The sequence below is a fragment of the Macrotis lagotis genome, chromosome X (assembly GCF_037893015.1).
Source record: "Macrotis lagotis isolate mMagLag1 chromosome X, bilby.v1.9.chrom.fasta, whole genome shotgun sequence".
Taxonomy (NCBI): domain Eukaryota; kingdom Metazoa; phylum Chordata; class Mammalia; order Peramelemorphia; family Peramelidae; genus Macrotis; species Macrotis lagotis.
The window spans coordinates 605,273,784-605,291,241 of NC_133666.1; positions in this window are offsets into that span (position 1 = coordinate 605,273,784).

The window sequence follows — 17,458 nt, forward strand, 5'->3', positions numbered from 1 at the left end:
AATATTGAATGGCTACTTTTTCTGATTTTGATACAATAAAAAGCATGTACAATAAAGGGCCATGGATAGACCTAAAATTAATTGGAAAATAAATAACCTAATTTTAAAGAATAAGTGGATCAAACAACAAATCATAGAAAGAATTCATCCAAGAAAATAATGAGACAACATACCAAAACTTATGAAATGCAGCCAAACTAGTTATTGGGGAAATACTATATCTCTAAATGCTGACATGAATAAAATACAGAAAGAGAAGATCAATGAATTGAGCATGCCACTAAAAAGTTAGAGAAAGAACTAATAAAATTCTCCAATTAAATACTGAAAATTAAAGGTAAAATAAAATTAAAACAAGATAACTATTGGATTACTATATAAAACAAGAGTTGGATTTATGAAAAAAATTAAAATATGCAAAACTTTGATTAGTTTGATTAAAAAAAGAAAATCTAATTTCTAGTATCAAAAATAAAACAGTAAATTCACTAACAAAAAAGAGGAAGTTAAAATAAAAATTTGGGATCAATTTTGCTCAACTATATGCCAATAAATTTAACAATCTAAGTGACATGAGTGAATAGTTACAAAAACATAAATTGCCCAGGTTAAAAGAAGAGGACACTCCATATTTATATAACCCTGCCTCAGAAATAGAAATTGAAGAATCCATCAATGCATTCTCTAAGAAAAAAAATCCCCAAGGCCAGAAGGATTTACAAGTGAATTCTACCAAACATTCAAAGAATAATTAGTTCCAATTCTATATAAACTATTTGGAAAAATAGGGGAAGTGGGTGGTCTGCCAAATTCTTTCCATGACACTAACATGGTACTTATACCTAAACCAGTAAGAGTCAAAACAGAAAGAAAATTATAAACCATTTTCCCTAATGAATATGAATGCAGAAATTTGAAATAATACATTAACAAAGCAATTATAGCAGGTTATCACTTTGATCAAAAGGATTTATATCAGGAATGCAGGGTTGGTTTAGTATTTGGAAAACTATCAGCATAATTGACTATATTAATAACAAACCTAACAGAAATCAATCATATGATTATCTCAATGGATGCTGAAAATCTTTTGACAAAATATAGCACCCATTCCTATTAAAAACACTAAAACCATAGGAATAAATGAAATGTTCCCTTCAATGCTAAGCAATATCTATCTAAAACCATAAACAAGCATTATATATAATAGAGTTAGGCTAGAAGTATTCCAGTAAGATCAGGGGTGAAAGAAGGATGTCCATTACTACCATTATTTTTAACATTATATTAGAAATGTTTACTTTAGCAAAAAGAGAAGAAAAAGTAATTGCAGGAATTAGAATTGATGATGAAGAAACAAACTCTCACTCTTAGGAGGTGCTATGATGCTGTACCTAGTGAACTCTAGAAAATCATTTAAAAAAACAATTGGAAGCAATCAACAACTTTAACAGAGTTGCAGGATATAAAATAAAGCCATATCAATCCTTAGCATTTTGTTTTATTATTAACAAGATACAGATAGAAAAAAAAATCCCATTCAAGACAACTTAAGACAACATAAAATAATTTGTGTCTCCCTACCATGGCAGATTCTACAAGTTTATGAAAGCAACTATAAAATAATTTTCTACACAAATAAAATCTGAGCTAAATAAGTTGACCAATGTCAGTTGGTCAGGGGTAGGCCAAACTAATGACTATTAAACCTAAATTAAATTTCTTATTCAATGTCATACCAATCAAACTTACAAAAATTGCCTTAGTGACTAGAAAAAATAGTAGTTAATTTCATATGGAGGGAGAAAAGGTCAAGAATATCAGGGGAATTAATGAAAAAAATTGCAAAGGAATTAGACTTAGCCATACCAGATCTAAAATTATAAAGCACATGATGGTGTCATGAGGACAGGCTTTCCCTGGAACTTCCTTCTAAAATATTCCAAAAACCTTACAATTATGACTCTTAACTAAATTTTTGAGAGACTAACCGCATAGAAAGATCTAGTGAGGCAATTCTCCAGCCCAAGGTAACCTGGAAGATCGTGGGAAGGCTCTGTTTTATGGGATTGGAGGGGGTGGCAATGGAGCTAGTATCATCTGACCAGAGTGAAGGAACTCCAACCTTCTGGGAAGCACTCTCTTGTCTCCAGGGTCCCTAGGAGCACCAATCTGTGGCAGCAGAAGCAGTTTCTAGACCTGTTAACCCAGTGAATACCAAACACAACTTGGAAGATAAATGGGGAAACCTCTGGCAGAGTGAACGCAAAGTCATGGCCATCATAGTCACAGCCCTCTGCTTAGGCCCAGCCAGGAAATCAAAATAGGCCCATGGAGCCACCCAGCAGGGACCCTGGCACCTGCTCCCAGTGCTCTCAGCCCATGGAAGATAAGGGACACTGTCAAGGTTTCTCCTCTGTCCCTGAGATGGGATTCTGATGTTCTGTCATATTCAGATACTGGTTGCAGTCTAGGGTCCCCTCATTGCCACAGATCAAAGATCCTCCTCACAGCTCCAGGGCAGAGCAGAATGCATTGGTGATTCACAGACTAGAGCATAGGCAAGAGAGCAGTCAGAGCCTCTTATGAGACCTTGAAGGAACTGAAGTCCTTGCAGGGGTACCCCAGTAGCAACTCAAAAGCTCCAGAAGCATTTAAAAACCAGGGCACAGGTTGGGGAAATGAGTAAGCAGAAAAAAAAGGAACCTGACCATAATCAATTTCTTTGGTCCCATGAAGCATCAAAACATACTCAGAAGATGACAAAGTCCAAGCTCCTGCATCCAAAGACTCCACGAAAAACAAAAACTGTGTTCAAGCTATGGTAGAGCTCACAAAAGATTTTGAAAATCAAGTAATGGAGGTAGAGGAAAAATTGAGAAGAGAAATGAGAATGATGTGGGAAAACCCTGAAATCAAGTCAGCAGCTTAGTAAAGGAGATACAAAAAGGCCAAAGAAAACAACATGTTAAGAGCCAGTTTAAGTGAAATGAAAAAGGTAGTACAAAAAGTCAATGAGAAGAACACTTTAAAAGGCAGAATTGGCCAGTTGGAAAAGGAGGTAAGAAAGCTCTCTGAAGAAAATAACTCCTTAAAATGTGGAATGGAGCTAAAGGAAACTGATGACTTTGTGAAGAATCAAGAAACAATAAAACAATACCAAAAGAATGAAAATCTAGAACAAAATGTGAAATATCTCATGGGAAAAAAACAACTGACCTGGATAATAAATTCAGAAGAGACAATTAAAAATTATTGGGCTACCTGAAAGGCATCACCAGGAAAACAGTCTTGACATCATTTATAAATAATTTCTAAAGGAAAAATTGTCCTGATATCCTAGAAGCAGAGGATGAAAGAGAAATAGAAAGAATCCACCAATTTTCTGAAATCCCCAGGAATAGTATAGCCAACTTTTGGACCTCCCAAATCAAAGAGAAAATAATTCAGGCAGCCAGAAGGAAACAATTCCAATATTATGGAACTGCAATCAGGATTACACAGGATTTAGCAGCAGCCACATTAAGTACTTAGAATATAATAATCTGGAAGGCAAAAGAGCTTGGAATGCAACCGAGAATCAACTACCCAACAAAACTGAACATCTTCCAGGGGAAAAGATGGACATTCAATGAAAAGTGAGAATTTCAAACATTCCTGTTGAAATGGTCAGAGCTGAACAGAAAATTTGATCTCCAAGTACAGGACTCAGGTGAAGCATAGAGAGGGTGGACAGGAAGGGAAAATTATGGGGGATTTAATTATTTGAATTGCTTGTATTCCTGCTTGAGAACTTGAGCCTGATGATACTTATATGAACATTTTAATTTATTAGAACAGTTAGAAGGTGCATATTTAGTCAAGGCACAGGAGGCAGCTGAATATAAAGGTATAATATATTGTAAAAATGGAGTCAGTGGGTGAAAAGGTAATGTACTGGGAGAAAGGGAAGAGAGAGTTAGAATGGGGCAAGACATTACATGAAAAAGAGTCAAGAAAAAGATTTTGTAATAAAGAAAAAGGGAGGAAGGTAATGGAAAATGAGTGATCCTTCATTCTCATCAGAAATGTCTCATAGAGGGAACAACACACACATTTAATAGGGTTTAGAAATGTTTTACCCTAGAGGAAAAAGGAGAGGAAGGGGATGGGAGATAGGGGACATCGAGAGGGGTGGGGGAATGTAGATGATAAAGAAGAGGTTAGATTGTGGGACAGGGTAGTCAGATATAACTCTTTTTTTTTTATTTTGGTTTGTTTTTTTATCAAGGTGTTAGGGTTGGGGGGCCTACCCAGGTCCACACAGCTGGGTGGTTGCTGGGTGTAGGATTTGGGCTGGGGCCTCCTTGCCCAAAGCTTAGTGCTCTGTCCACTGTGTTAGTTGGCTGTGCCTTTGCACAGAAGGAAAAAGTGGAAAGGAGAGAGAAAATAGAATAAGTGGGAGTGGAGAGGAATGGATGGGGGAAATTGCAATCAGCAATAGCAACTGTGGGGAAAAAAATGGAAGTAAATTTTCTAATGGACTTAAGATAAAGAATGGAATCTACCTCAGAGAAAGAGCTGATAGTATATGAACACAGACTGAAGCAACTTTTTTTTTCTATTCCTTTCACTTTGTTTATCATGAGTTTTTTTTTTTATTTTTGTGGGGAGAGGAGGTGGAATTATGTTTGCTCTTACAACAAGACTATTTTAGGAATATGTAGATAAATAAAAATGTAAATTTAAAAAATAAAAAAAGGAAGAATTATATGAGACAGTTAGATTTTTAAAAATAACAAAACAAAATAAAATTATTAAACATCAGTCATCAAAACTATTTGGTATTAGCTAAGAAATAGATTGGTGGATCAGTGAAATGGATTAGGTGCAAAAGAAACAGCAGGAAGAAATTATGGTAATCTACTGTTTGATAAACCCAAAGATTCCAGTTTCTGGGATGAAATCTCATTCTTTGATAAAACTTACTGGGAAAACTAGAAAATAGTATGGAAGAAACTAGGAATAGACCAGCATCCCACACTCTATCTCAAGATAAGGATAGAGATAAAAGTTAATATAAGCCAATTAGGAAGATAAGGAATATTTACCTGTCAGATCTATGGAAAGGGGTGCAGTTTATGATCAAAGAAGAAATAGAGAACATTATATAAAGCAAACTAGATAATTATGATTACATTAAATCAAAAAGTTTTGTGCAAACAAAACTTCTGTATTTAAGATTAAAAGAAATATAGTAAGTTGGGAAAAAATTTTTACAACTACTGTTTCTGACAAAGGACTCTTCTAAAATATATAGAGAACTGAGTCAAATTTATATATACATATATATATATATATATATATATATATATATGTATATATACCAAGTCATTTCCCCAATTTATCAATGGTCAAAGGACATGCAAAGTCAATTATCAGAGGAAAAAAAATCAAAGCTATCTATAGTTATTTAAAAATTGTTCTAAATCATTATTGATTAGAGAATTGCAAAGTAAAGCATCTCTGAGGTACCACCTCCCGGACTGGCCAAAATGACTGGGAAGGAAAATGATCAATGTTGAAGAGGGATGTGGGAAATATGGCACATTAATGCATTGTTGGTGGAGTTGTGAATTGATTCAACCTTTCTGGAGAGTAATTTGGAATCATGCCCAAAAGGCAATAAAAATGTGCTCACTCTTTGATCCAACAATATGTCTATTGGGTAATACCCTGAAGAGATCATGAAATAGGGTAAAATTCCCACAAGTACAAAAATATTCATAGCAACTCTTTTTTTTTTTTTTGTAATGGCAAAGAATTGGAAATTGAGGGGATGCCCATCAATTAGGAAATGATTGAATAAATTGAGGTAAATATACATGATGGAATGCTACTTTTCTATAAGAAATTACATGGTGCAGGATTTTAGAAAAGCCTGGAAGTACTGGCATGAATTGATGATGAATGAAATGAACAGAACCAGAAGAACAATATTCATACCACCTACAACATGGGGTGATGATCCACCATGATGAACTTGTTCATTTCCACAGTACAATAATAAAAGAAAATTTGAAAAGACTTTTGATGGAAAATGTCATCCATATCCAGAGAAAGAACTGGGAGTTTAAATGATGAACAAAACTTATTTTCTCCAGTTTTTAAAAGTTTTCATGTATTATGTCATTTTTATCTCTCTAATGGTTTCTTTGTTCCATTAGGATCTGATTCTTCTCTCACAACATGATGTTGTGAATGATTAGCATGGTTATAAATATAGACCTTATATCAGATTATATTTTATCAGGGGGATGAAGGAGTGAGGGAGAAAAATGCAAAAATCAAAACCTTTGAAAAAAAAATACTGGTAAAGAAATAAAGTAAAATAGCTATAAAAAAATAAGTCCATTTTTACCCTGAAGGAACATGCAGAAACTGACAGTGTAGTTAATTCTTGTTTGTAATTCAAGGTCCTTTTCCCTCAGGACTATGGTTTTTCAAGTCTGTTGATCATGTAATGTTGAAGCTGTTAAGTCCTGTGTAAATCTGATTGGGGTTTCCTTGGTATTTAAATTGCTTCTTTTTTGCCTGCTTGCAATATTTTTCCCTTTAGTTCAGAATTCTGAAATTTGGTTTCAATATTGCTTAGAGTTTTTTTCCTAAGATCTCTTTCTGGAGATGATCAATGAATTCTTTCAAGGACTATTTTTCCTTGATAATTTCCTGAAAAAAAATAGTTTAACAACCTCTTTTTTATCAAAACTTTCAGAGAGATCAACAATTCATATAATATCTTTCTTGGATCTATTTTTCCAGGTAGTTTGTTTTTCTTATAAGGTACTTTACATTTTCTTCTTTTTTTTAGCTTTTTGGTTTGTTTGTTGAAATTGGTTTCTCTTAGCATCATTGGTTTCCATTTGTTCAAGTCTAATTTTTAGGGTTTTATTTTTCTTCAGTTAGTGTTTTCATTTCCTTTCCAGAAGGTTAATTTTACTTTTAAATAACCTGTTTTCCTTTTTCAGTTGGATGATTTTGCTTTTTGATGAATTACAGTCTTTTTCCAGTTGATAATTTTTACTGTTAATAGAGTTGAATACTTCAGTCATTTTTTCATAATTATCCCACATGATTCTCATTTCTTTTTTTCTATTTTTCTTCTTCTCTTCTTTGGTTTTTAAAATCCTTTTTTGAGTTCTTCCATGTGGTTTTGGATTTGAGACTAAGTTATAATTTCCTTTTAGGCTTCATATGTAAGCAATTTGTCATTCTTTTCTTCTTCTGAAATAGCATTTTTATTGTCCCCATCCAAATAGTAAATTTATATGGTAGTACTTATTTGTATAGTAAATTTATATGGTAGTACTTATTTGTTTCTTTGTTTTTGCTCATTTCGATGGGTGAGCTCTGCTCCTGGAACACAGGCCATGAGGTCCTGAGCTTTTGTGGCTGGGGCCAGGATCTGGTCCTTGGCCTGTCACTTTTCAACGTGTTAATTATGTGGAGATTTGTTTCCTTCATTGTGCTCAGGTTTGGTTTAGGCAGTGGTTTATTCCCAACCCATTCTTGAATTTTTGCCCCATTATTCCCAGGGCTCAGACTTTGTATAGCGAGGGGCCTTCCCAGTTATTGAGCAGTCTTGCTGAGCTGGGACCTGAGCTGTACTGTAGCTTTGAATGTCCCATTGACTTTCGCATTCTCTCGCCCATGCTGAGCTGCATACTTCCCCTTTACCCCAAAAGAGACAGATTTTTACTGAAAATAAAATATCCTTCACCATATTTTGAGTTTAGAACTTGTTTTATGGTTTTTTTTTGGTGAAATCTATTCACTTAACCACTTTCTACCTCAACTTTCTCATTTCTATAATGGAGGCAATAATATCACCTAACTCCCACATTTATAGTAAGGATCAAATCAGATAACTTTTCAAGGGTTTCTTAAAGAACTAAATAAATGCTAAAGGAAGGGTAATGGTAATCTGAGGCATAAAAGACGTAACTAAATTGGGAAGAAAATAATTATAATCCAAAAATGCCAGTCCAAATCTGGGGTTTTTGGAACACCAAAATCCAAAGAGTCAAAGAGAGTGAGTGTGGATATGTGTGCTTGATGTTGGAAAACCAATTATTAAAGAAGATAATTAGTTTGAGTTTGGGGAGATGGAGGGAAGAAATATACCAGAGTAGAAGGCAAAATTGCAAGTGCTACTATGGAAGTGACTGTTTCAGTGACTCAACCTATCTTCATAATGCATTTATTTCTTATTTTTTAATTCCTGTCACTCAATACTAAATTTATTTTGACTTGGGTTTAGGGTCTGTCACTCTAAACTGACTCAACTACTCACATTGGCCCCTCAGTTTGTTGCTCCAGGTCAATGCAACTGGAATTAAAATTGCCTTGTACTTTGTTGGAAAAAAGAAAGTAGTACTCATATTCTGTGTCATTATACTTTTTTTGCCTGCTTTGCTATAGCCTTGATTTAATAGGGCCTGTATAGAGTCTTTTTAGTCATGAACAAAGACTTATCCCTCTATAAATGCACTTGATTTTATCTAGTGCCATATAGCCCCCGCAAACGATTTTGTCTTTAATACATGATGTCTCCATATCTAATAACTTCTTCACTGATGCCTAGAAATAGAATTCTTTCTTCTTAAAAAAACTAATTAAAAAAAAACTCTTTAGACCCTTCCATCCCCTTAAACTTTGCTGTCTTTTATAGCTCTCCTACCTTTCTAAATCACACTCCTAGAATATGTTTACTCTTACATTTCCTTTCTCTTATCTCATTCCTCAAAATTTTGCACTTTCTGACCTCATCACTAAAACAAAACTGCTGTTTCTAAAATTATCAGTGTCCTATTTAATTCTAATTCTAATTGCATTTTCTTAATCCTTATTCCTCTTGATCTATCTTCAGCATTTGGCACTGTCAACTCCTGCTTTATATATGGGTTTAATGATACTACTCTCTATTTAGGTTATTTTACCCAAATATCTACATTGCTTGTCCATAATCCATATTATTCCCCACAACTATGTGTATACCCCTAAACATCTGTCATAAGCTTTCTTTTCTTTTCTGAATTCTCTTGGTTACTCTAGCTCCCATGAACAAAATTATCATCCCTATTCTTATTAATACCATATCTCTGTATCCATTCTTAGTTCCTCTAATGTCCAGTATCACTTCTTGATGCATATTATAAACAAGGTGCCCCAGAGGCATCTCAAGCTCAACATGTCCATAAGAGAAGCCATAATTTTCTCCCCTCCCTTTATCCATCCTGTTCCAAAAATATCCATTATCATAAAGGATACTACCAGGCTTTTATTCCTCCAGGTTTTCAACTGTGGGGAGTCCTCTTCTCACTGCACATACCTGATCATTTCCAAAAAGTATTACTTCTTGTCTTATAAATTTTCTTAAATTAATTCTCACCTCTGTGGTCACATATTACCAGCAAAATTCAGGTTCTCATAACTCCTTGTCTAAACTTGCCACAACAATTGGTTTCCCTACCTCTGGTTGTCTCATCACTTTAAATATATCATACACATAGCTGTGAAAGAGATTTTCCTAAAATTCTGAACCATGTTTACTTTCAGTTCTTAATTCAGTTCCTAAGTTTTCTAAAGTTATGATCATGTCACTTTCCTATTCAGTAAATTCCAGTCATTCCTAATTGACACTTGAATGACATATAAAGTTCATGTTTTTTGACATTTAATGATCTTTGGTACCAAGACCCAGTTTGTCTTTCTAGTTCTATTAAAATTTATTCCATGCTCATTATTGTCAACTGGTCTTCTCATTGTCCCTTTTTCATGCCACTCCATCATCTTTCACCCTTTTTGTTAGCTATTTCCCATTTCTGGAATGCACCCTACGCACCTTATATGTTATAAACTTTTTTCCTTCAAAGGTAAATCCAGGAAGACAGAGTAAAGGCAAAGATGAACTCTTCTGTATCAAGCGTTTGCTGATTTCTCAAGAAGATAATACTTTCCTGCCATCTAAATAATCTTGTATTCTTTTACATTTATTTTAATTTATTAAATATGTTCGTGCTCTTTTCTCTTATTAGAATATAAACCTATAGAAGACAATGATGTTTTTACTTTGTATCTCCAGTACCCAGGAATGGACTTACAACTTAATGGATATAACTATTAATTTTTTAATTGATTGTTTGAAAAAAAAAGTCCATAAAAGACAGCAATAGGAAGACATTTTCAAAACTTGTGATCTTTGTTTGATCACAATAGTTTTTTGTGTTCAGAATGTTCAGAAGTTTAGAAATTTCACTGAAGTATTTCTCACTATTGGAAATTTAAAATGTTGTTGAAGATCCAGAAGAGCATCTGCATTCATGTTGATTTCAGATTTCAGATTCCTGTTACTTTGGCCCAGTTTTAGGTTGTGTGTCTGTAAAGGAATTCAGCCTGAAGGTAATAAATACCATGGACTTTGATCTGTAGTTATATGGTATGTATCTTTAGAGATACTTGCACTTGTTACTGAATGGCTATGGTTATATCAAATTAGATAGTGATGCATACTACCATCAGTGAGTTCAAAGTTGCTAATAGCCATCTGAGATCTATAGCTGTGGGCTCTTTTAGCTCATCATATTCATAAAGCAGTCTACAGAATATTTTTCCTCTTCTAATGAGTATCTGGTAATGGAAGAAGTCTGACATAAAAATATTCAAATGAGGTAGAACAAAAACCATTTTATCTGGTAGTACTTTGGCACCAACCACATAATTCTTAGACTTAGAGTGTAAAAATCACAGTACATGTATTGAGAAGTTTTCTATACTTGGCACTGTTACAGAATATCTCCTCTAAACTCCTCCCCTCTTCTCACCACTCTATATTTCTAGAGACTCATCTGTTTTTAACTTATAGAATAGAGCTCATCTGAATTCCCCACTGTGAATTAGACTTCTTTCACTTCTCTTTTTAAAACAAAGGAAAAGTTGAGTAGCTTTCTGTATATCCCCTCACCCCAAATAAAATAAAATGTCATAAATATTCATTGATATCATTTGTCACTCCCACATCCTCTATTTAATGGACTTTCAGCTACAACATGTTATTTATCACACTTTCCTAATTAACATCTAATTTTGGATTAATTTCCTCTTTTCTCCTCTGGGTTTTTCTAATGAGACAATAAGTTACACTTGCAAAAGACACATATTAACAAACATAACTTTATTGTAACACTTCCTAGGTAGTTAGCTTATAATAGTTTTTAAGTTCTATTTGTTGAACATATTGTTGAAACTCAGCTTACCTGCTGCTCTAGTCTCAGAAGTATCAAAGCAAGTGATATTGCCTATCATTTTTCAGAACATTTCCACAAAGTAAATTTGCAGGAATTGAGTTGCTGTGGAGGAAGGAGTACTGGTCTTGGAATCAGAAGACATGGATTCACATCCTGCCTGGAATATTTTTAGTTCTGTGGGTAAATACTTCTTTTCTCTTTGCCTCAGTGTTTTTATCTAAAAATGGGCATAATAATAATTGCTATTAACTTTACAATGTTGTTATGAAAAAGGTTCTTCTAGGGACATAATGTGACATATTTGAGGTCTAAATAATTCAGTTTAACATCCTGTAATTGGGAAGTAGTTGGGTATAGGGGAAAGAAAACTAGATTTGGAGCCAGAGAAAATTCTAGTTACAAATTTTTGACTGTTCTATTTTGTAATAATGTGATCTTGGACATGTCACTTTTTTCTGTGGGCCTCAATCTTCTCATATGCAAAATAAGGCAGTTTAGTTTAGATAAATCCTAAGGCCTCCATCAATGCTAAATCTAGAATACTAACAACCTTTTAGGGAGTCCATTCATACATTTAGAGGAATTAAGAGTTAAATGGAATCTGAAGCTCATAAAAGATAAATTTTAGTTCAGAGTTTAGCACTTTTTTCACTTCTTTTATGCACCTTTTCTTTTTTAAGTATTTTTTTTACATTTTAAATTCTTTTCTATTATTTGTTTTTCCAATTATATGTAAGATAATTTTCAACATTCATTTTGGTAAAGTTTTCTCCCTCCCTCCATCACTTGCCCCACCTCAACAAAGGATAGCAATTAATCTGGCATAGGTTATACATGTACAACTGTGTTACCCATATTTACATATTTGTCAAACTGTGGAAGAAGAATCAGAGCAAAAAGAGAAAAACCATGAGAAGGAAAAAGCGAAAAAAAAAAAAACAAATTTGTAAAGTAAAAATACCATGCTTGAAGCTTCATTCAGATTCCATAGTTCTCTCTTTGAATAATGATGGCATTTTCCATTGTAGGTCTTTTAGAGTAATTGTCTGTGTTTGCTATTTTGCTGAGAACAGCTAAATCTGTTATAATTTATCATGGCACAATGTGTACTTAAGGTTATATTGTTTTCCTGGTTCTGCTTACTTCACTCAGCATCAGTTTGTGTAACTCTTTCCAGATTTTTCAGTAATATGCCTGCTCATCATTCCTTATAAAACAATTATTTATGTATATATGTATATATATATACATATATATTATATATAATATTATATATATATATATATATATATTTGTCCAACCAATTGTCCACCACAGAAACAAACTGCTATGAATATTCTTGTACATACATATGGGTCTTTTCCCTTTTTTTGGAATCTCTTTGGGATTCCTACCTAATAGTCATATTGCTAGATCATAGGGTCTAGCCAATGTTATTGCCCTTTGGGCATAGGTACAAAATACTCTCCAGAATGTTTGGATCATTTTACAACTCCACCAACAGAGAATTAGTGTCCCAGTTTTCCCACATCCCCTGACCCTATTCTCCAGCAGATAAAAGAAGTGGGGGAATCTCTCTATGATTGGACTTGACTCTTTCCAAATGGGGCAAAACAATTTTAATAATTTGTTCAACATTGCAAAGTCAGTGGAACACAGAACCAAAATTTAAATTCATATCTTCTGACTTCAAATCCTTCTATAACAAGAATGGGTAGATTCATAGAGTATTGAAGTCAGAATATATTGATATGGATTGAAATCCCAGTTCAGTTACTTCCTGCCTGTGTAACCCTAGAATAATCATTGAAATGTTCTTTGGTTTATTGGTTTATTTCCCCCCTTTTGGATGGAACTCAAAATTCAAGCCTGTATATTACTTGCCATTCTCCTCTTTGTTAAAGAGAACAATTATTCTAAGCTCTGGTGACGAAATGAGTAGAATTGTTTAGAATTTCAAATATAAGAGATCTTTTTTAGAATTGAAAAAGGAACCATATGGAACCAGATTCCAATAAGGGAGAAGTCTCTTAAGGAAGGGAAAGAATTTCAATAGAAAAAGAAATCTAGAGGAACTAGAGTCTCAGATATGCTCTGGGTACCAAGTTGTAGAACTAGGAAAATCGAGGAATTTATTCTGAATTATGCAACTGATGAAAATTGCTTTGAATAGGCAATTAATTCACAATTGTAAAACTGACTGCTGTTTTAAATTCAGTTCAAGAAATATTAAGTGCTGAATATGAATATGTTTTTATTAGAGCTCCAATGGAAAAATGGTTCTTTTCTTTCATTATCAATGAAGCTCAGAATTACATCACTATGTTTGAGACAAATTACAACATTTTTGACTGGCCGATCATCTCACTATGAACTCAGAATGCTCTATAACAGGTTGGGCACAAATATTGCATGTGAACACCTTGGTTGAGTACTCTAAACTTACAGATGTCATATTCCCTTTGAACTGCTTCAATTCTGCCTTCCTCATAGAGTGCCGCACTATCACTGATGAGGACATGCCATGCTGGGTGGTCTTATGCCGGTGTTTCCATCATGTACAATCACTTCTAAAGTTCTTAAATGAGACCTTCACAGTGTCTCAGTATCACTTCTTCTGACCCCATTGTGAGCACTTGCCCTGTGTGAGTTCTCCATAAAATAGTTTTTTGGGCAAGCATACATCTGGAATTCTAACATATCCAAACCATCATAGTTGCACTCTCTGTAGTAATGTTGGAATGCTAGACAGTTTAGCTCAAGAAAGGACCTTAGTGTCTGGTATCTTCTCCTGCCAGGTGATCTTCAGAATCTTCCTAAGACAATTTAAAGACAGTTTCCTGACATGGTACTAGTAGGCTGTCTAGATTTCACAGGGATATAGCAATGAGGTCAGTACAACAGCTCTGCAGACTTTCAGTTTGGTAGTAAGTCTAATATCTCTTCTCTTCCATACTTTCAGAGCTTTCCAAATACTGAGCTAGCTCTGACAATTTTGAGTGTCAATCTCATTGTCAATGTGTACCTCATTTCAAAGGACACTGCCAAGGTGAGTGAATTTGTCCACAGTACTCAATACTTCTCTATTTACTGTAATCGATGGTTACACATATGAATGTTGTGATGTTGGCTGATGGAGCACCTGTGTTTTCTTGGTGTGCACCAATGAGCACAAGCAACAGAGAAATGATTCATACCTTGTTGCATCTGCATTTTTGAGGGTACAAGCATCTGCAAACAGAAGACCATATACCAACCCTCCCTCCACTTTGGTCTTTGACCTTTTCCAGTTGAAGAATTTTACATCAATACAGTAGCTGACCTTGAGTCCACGTTCATCCTCAGTAAAGGCACTTTACAACATGGCTGATAACATCTTAATTCATTCCATTAGTGACTGGGAAATCTGAGACTATCATCCACTATCCACAACCTGGGCATGATTGCAGTCATGAGATTGATGTACAATCCTGATTAACCTCTCTGGACAACCAAATTTTGACATAATTTTCCATAAACACTCTCTTCAGTTCCTGGCATTTTTTCTGGAGTTGTCAGGCAGCAAGTACCATATCAACTATTCCTCAAACATTTCTGTAGCCACACTGGCTCTCAGAGAGGTGACCATCTTTCAGGTGAAGGATCAGTCTATTTAGGAGGACTCTGGCAAGAATCTCATCAGCACTGACTAAAAGAAAAACACCATGATTGTCACAAGACAATCTATTACCTTTCCCTTTATAGAGATGGACCGTGGGGATATCCTTGAATTCTTGGGGGAAAAACCCGTTAAGAACACTATGGAAGTCTACAATCCATCTCTGTAGGATCATGTCCCAATTATTGATCAGTGTGGCTCCATCAGCACTGAATAGTTGAGAGGAGAGGAGAGAAATAGAAATGAAATAAACTTGAGTCAAGTCCCTTAGATAGCTTTTAAGGTAGTATTAGAGATAAGGGAGAGATGGTATTATGGTGTTATTTAGGGAATAATAAATTCATGAGAAACATTTAAGGTGACAGGAAAGATGGAAAGTCATAGAAGTTTTCTCCAGCAAAATAATCAGGGAATTTTTCTTTTTGTAATAAGAGGAATTTAGCTGAGACTGGAATGTGATTTCAACAGGTGATTTCATATGTATGTAGGAATGGGTCATTATTAAATTATTTTGTTTGTCCTGAGGGGGAAGAAGAAAAGTATATAAAGGCTAAACCAGAATGTGGAAACACAAATTGCAAACTGAAGAGTTTAACTTTATTTAGGAGAGAGTAGGTAGTCATTGAAGTTACTGGAACAAGTTCATTGAAATGATCAAATCTGTACATTAGGAATTTTCTCTGAGAGGAACAATATTGATGTAGGTAGATATAAGTGGGAGATATTCCTTCATTTGAAGGAAACTGTAGTTAAGGGAAGAGTGAATCAATTTCCTCTTAATACAAATAACTTATGCTATCAATGTTTACTCTATTGGAAACAGAATAATATTTCTACTCTCCTGTTTATAGGACAGACTAATAATACATTCTATAATTATCCCAGGATTCATAAGTATCTTGACCCAAAGTTGCACAATTGTTAATGAAGAAACCTCTAAACAGACTGCTCAGAAAAGGAAGGAGAGGAGAAGATCATGAGTAGTACTAGATTTATCTTATCAACTATTCAACAGCCTGAGTTCTTTCAATGAAGATAAATGAAGAACTCTATCATCTTACTTTGTAGACTTATTTAACCAACAGACTGTCATCTCTATGATTTGTGATGGCTTTACACAGTAGAAACTAACTGAGATATATCATGGCTGTCAAATTCCAGTATTCCTGTGTGTTTCATGTATAGTACAATAGAACCACCTTCATTATATGTGTGTTACAGATAATGGATAATAAACCATCTTACAGTACCCACAGGAGATCCTTGTGAACCCTAGAAACAGCCTTCAAACATGTTGTACATAATTAAAACTTTATTTTTTCCTTCTGAATATGTCTTTGAATCAAAATGAATATTGCCTTACATTTTAAATAATCAAAATTTTAAGGTGTTTGGATTGAAAGAGACAGACTCTTATTTGTGGTGGTGTGCTTGCCTTCCCATAAGCCTCCCTTCCTCACAAGAGTACTACTTTCATACCCACCTGCTTTTCCCCATTTCTCTTGCTCTGCTTCTAGTCATACTGAGGTAAGGATATTTAATGGTACATTACATTCATGCCAACATGAATGGGATTTGATTTTTAAAGGCATTAAAATTAAAAGGACATATAAATGGGTTCCACAAAGTAGGAGCATTGATCATAGCACTTACCCATTTCAAGAAATGGCTCAAATAGAAGCCTTCATATAGAAGCCTTCTATGATCCATTCTCTCCAATAGTTCTTTCTACTTGCCATTCAGGTCACCTTTCTTCTATCTCCCAACTTAGCACTCTCATTATTCCAGTCTATTTTTATAATATGTTTATGAGCCTATATCTCTTCTACCAAAATCCCATTCTGATATCACATATGGTGGAGAAAGGACCCTGGGAACTTGAAACTGAACATGATATTCTCAAAGATCTTTTCCATCTCTAAGATTTAGGGATTCTATGCCACAGTAGAGATAATAATCCACAATGATTAACTTTTAAGTCACTTATTCAGTCAGCAAATCTTTACTGTGCACTTATGTTTATAATGACAAGAACAAATTAGAGCTGGAGGTGAAAGGTACCTTAGCTTAAGTCCCTCACTTTGGAGATTGAAAAAAAACCCAAAATCCTGAGAACTGGTTTAAGGCATTGGGGAAAATTCTAAGCCTTTAAAATAAAAAAGGACCTGTCCTCAAAGAGCTTAGCTTTGTGAAGAATTAGTGAAAATATAAAGTTTAGATAAGACACTTTCTCAGTCCTTGAAGTATACTCTATTGGGGAGTGGTTTGGACCATTGTTGGAATTATATGAGCTAGAAAATGTGGAAAGCACAAAGCTCTTTGATTTATTGGGTTCATTACAAGTCTACACAGATTCACTGGAGGAATGCTCCAGAAAATGGAGAGTAGTGAAGAGGTTTCAAGGTAAGAACATTAGGGAAACATTATAACCCCTCCAAACTAGTTTAATCCAGCAACTCTGTCCCCTCTTAGGGAATCCTAGATCTGGCATTTTCATCCCAGTTCTGTCACTTAC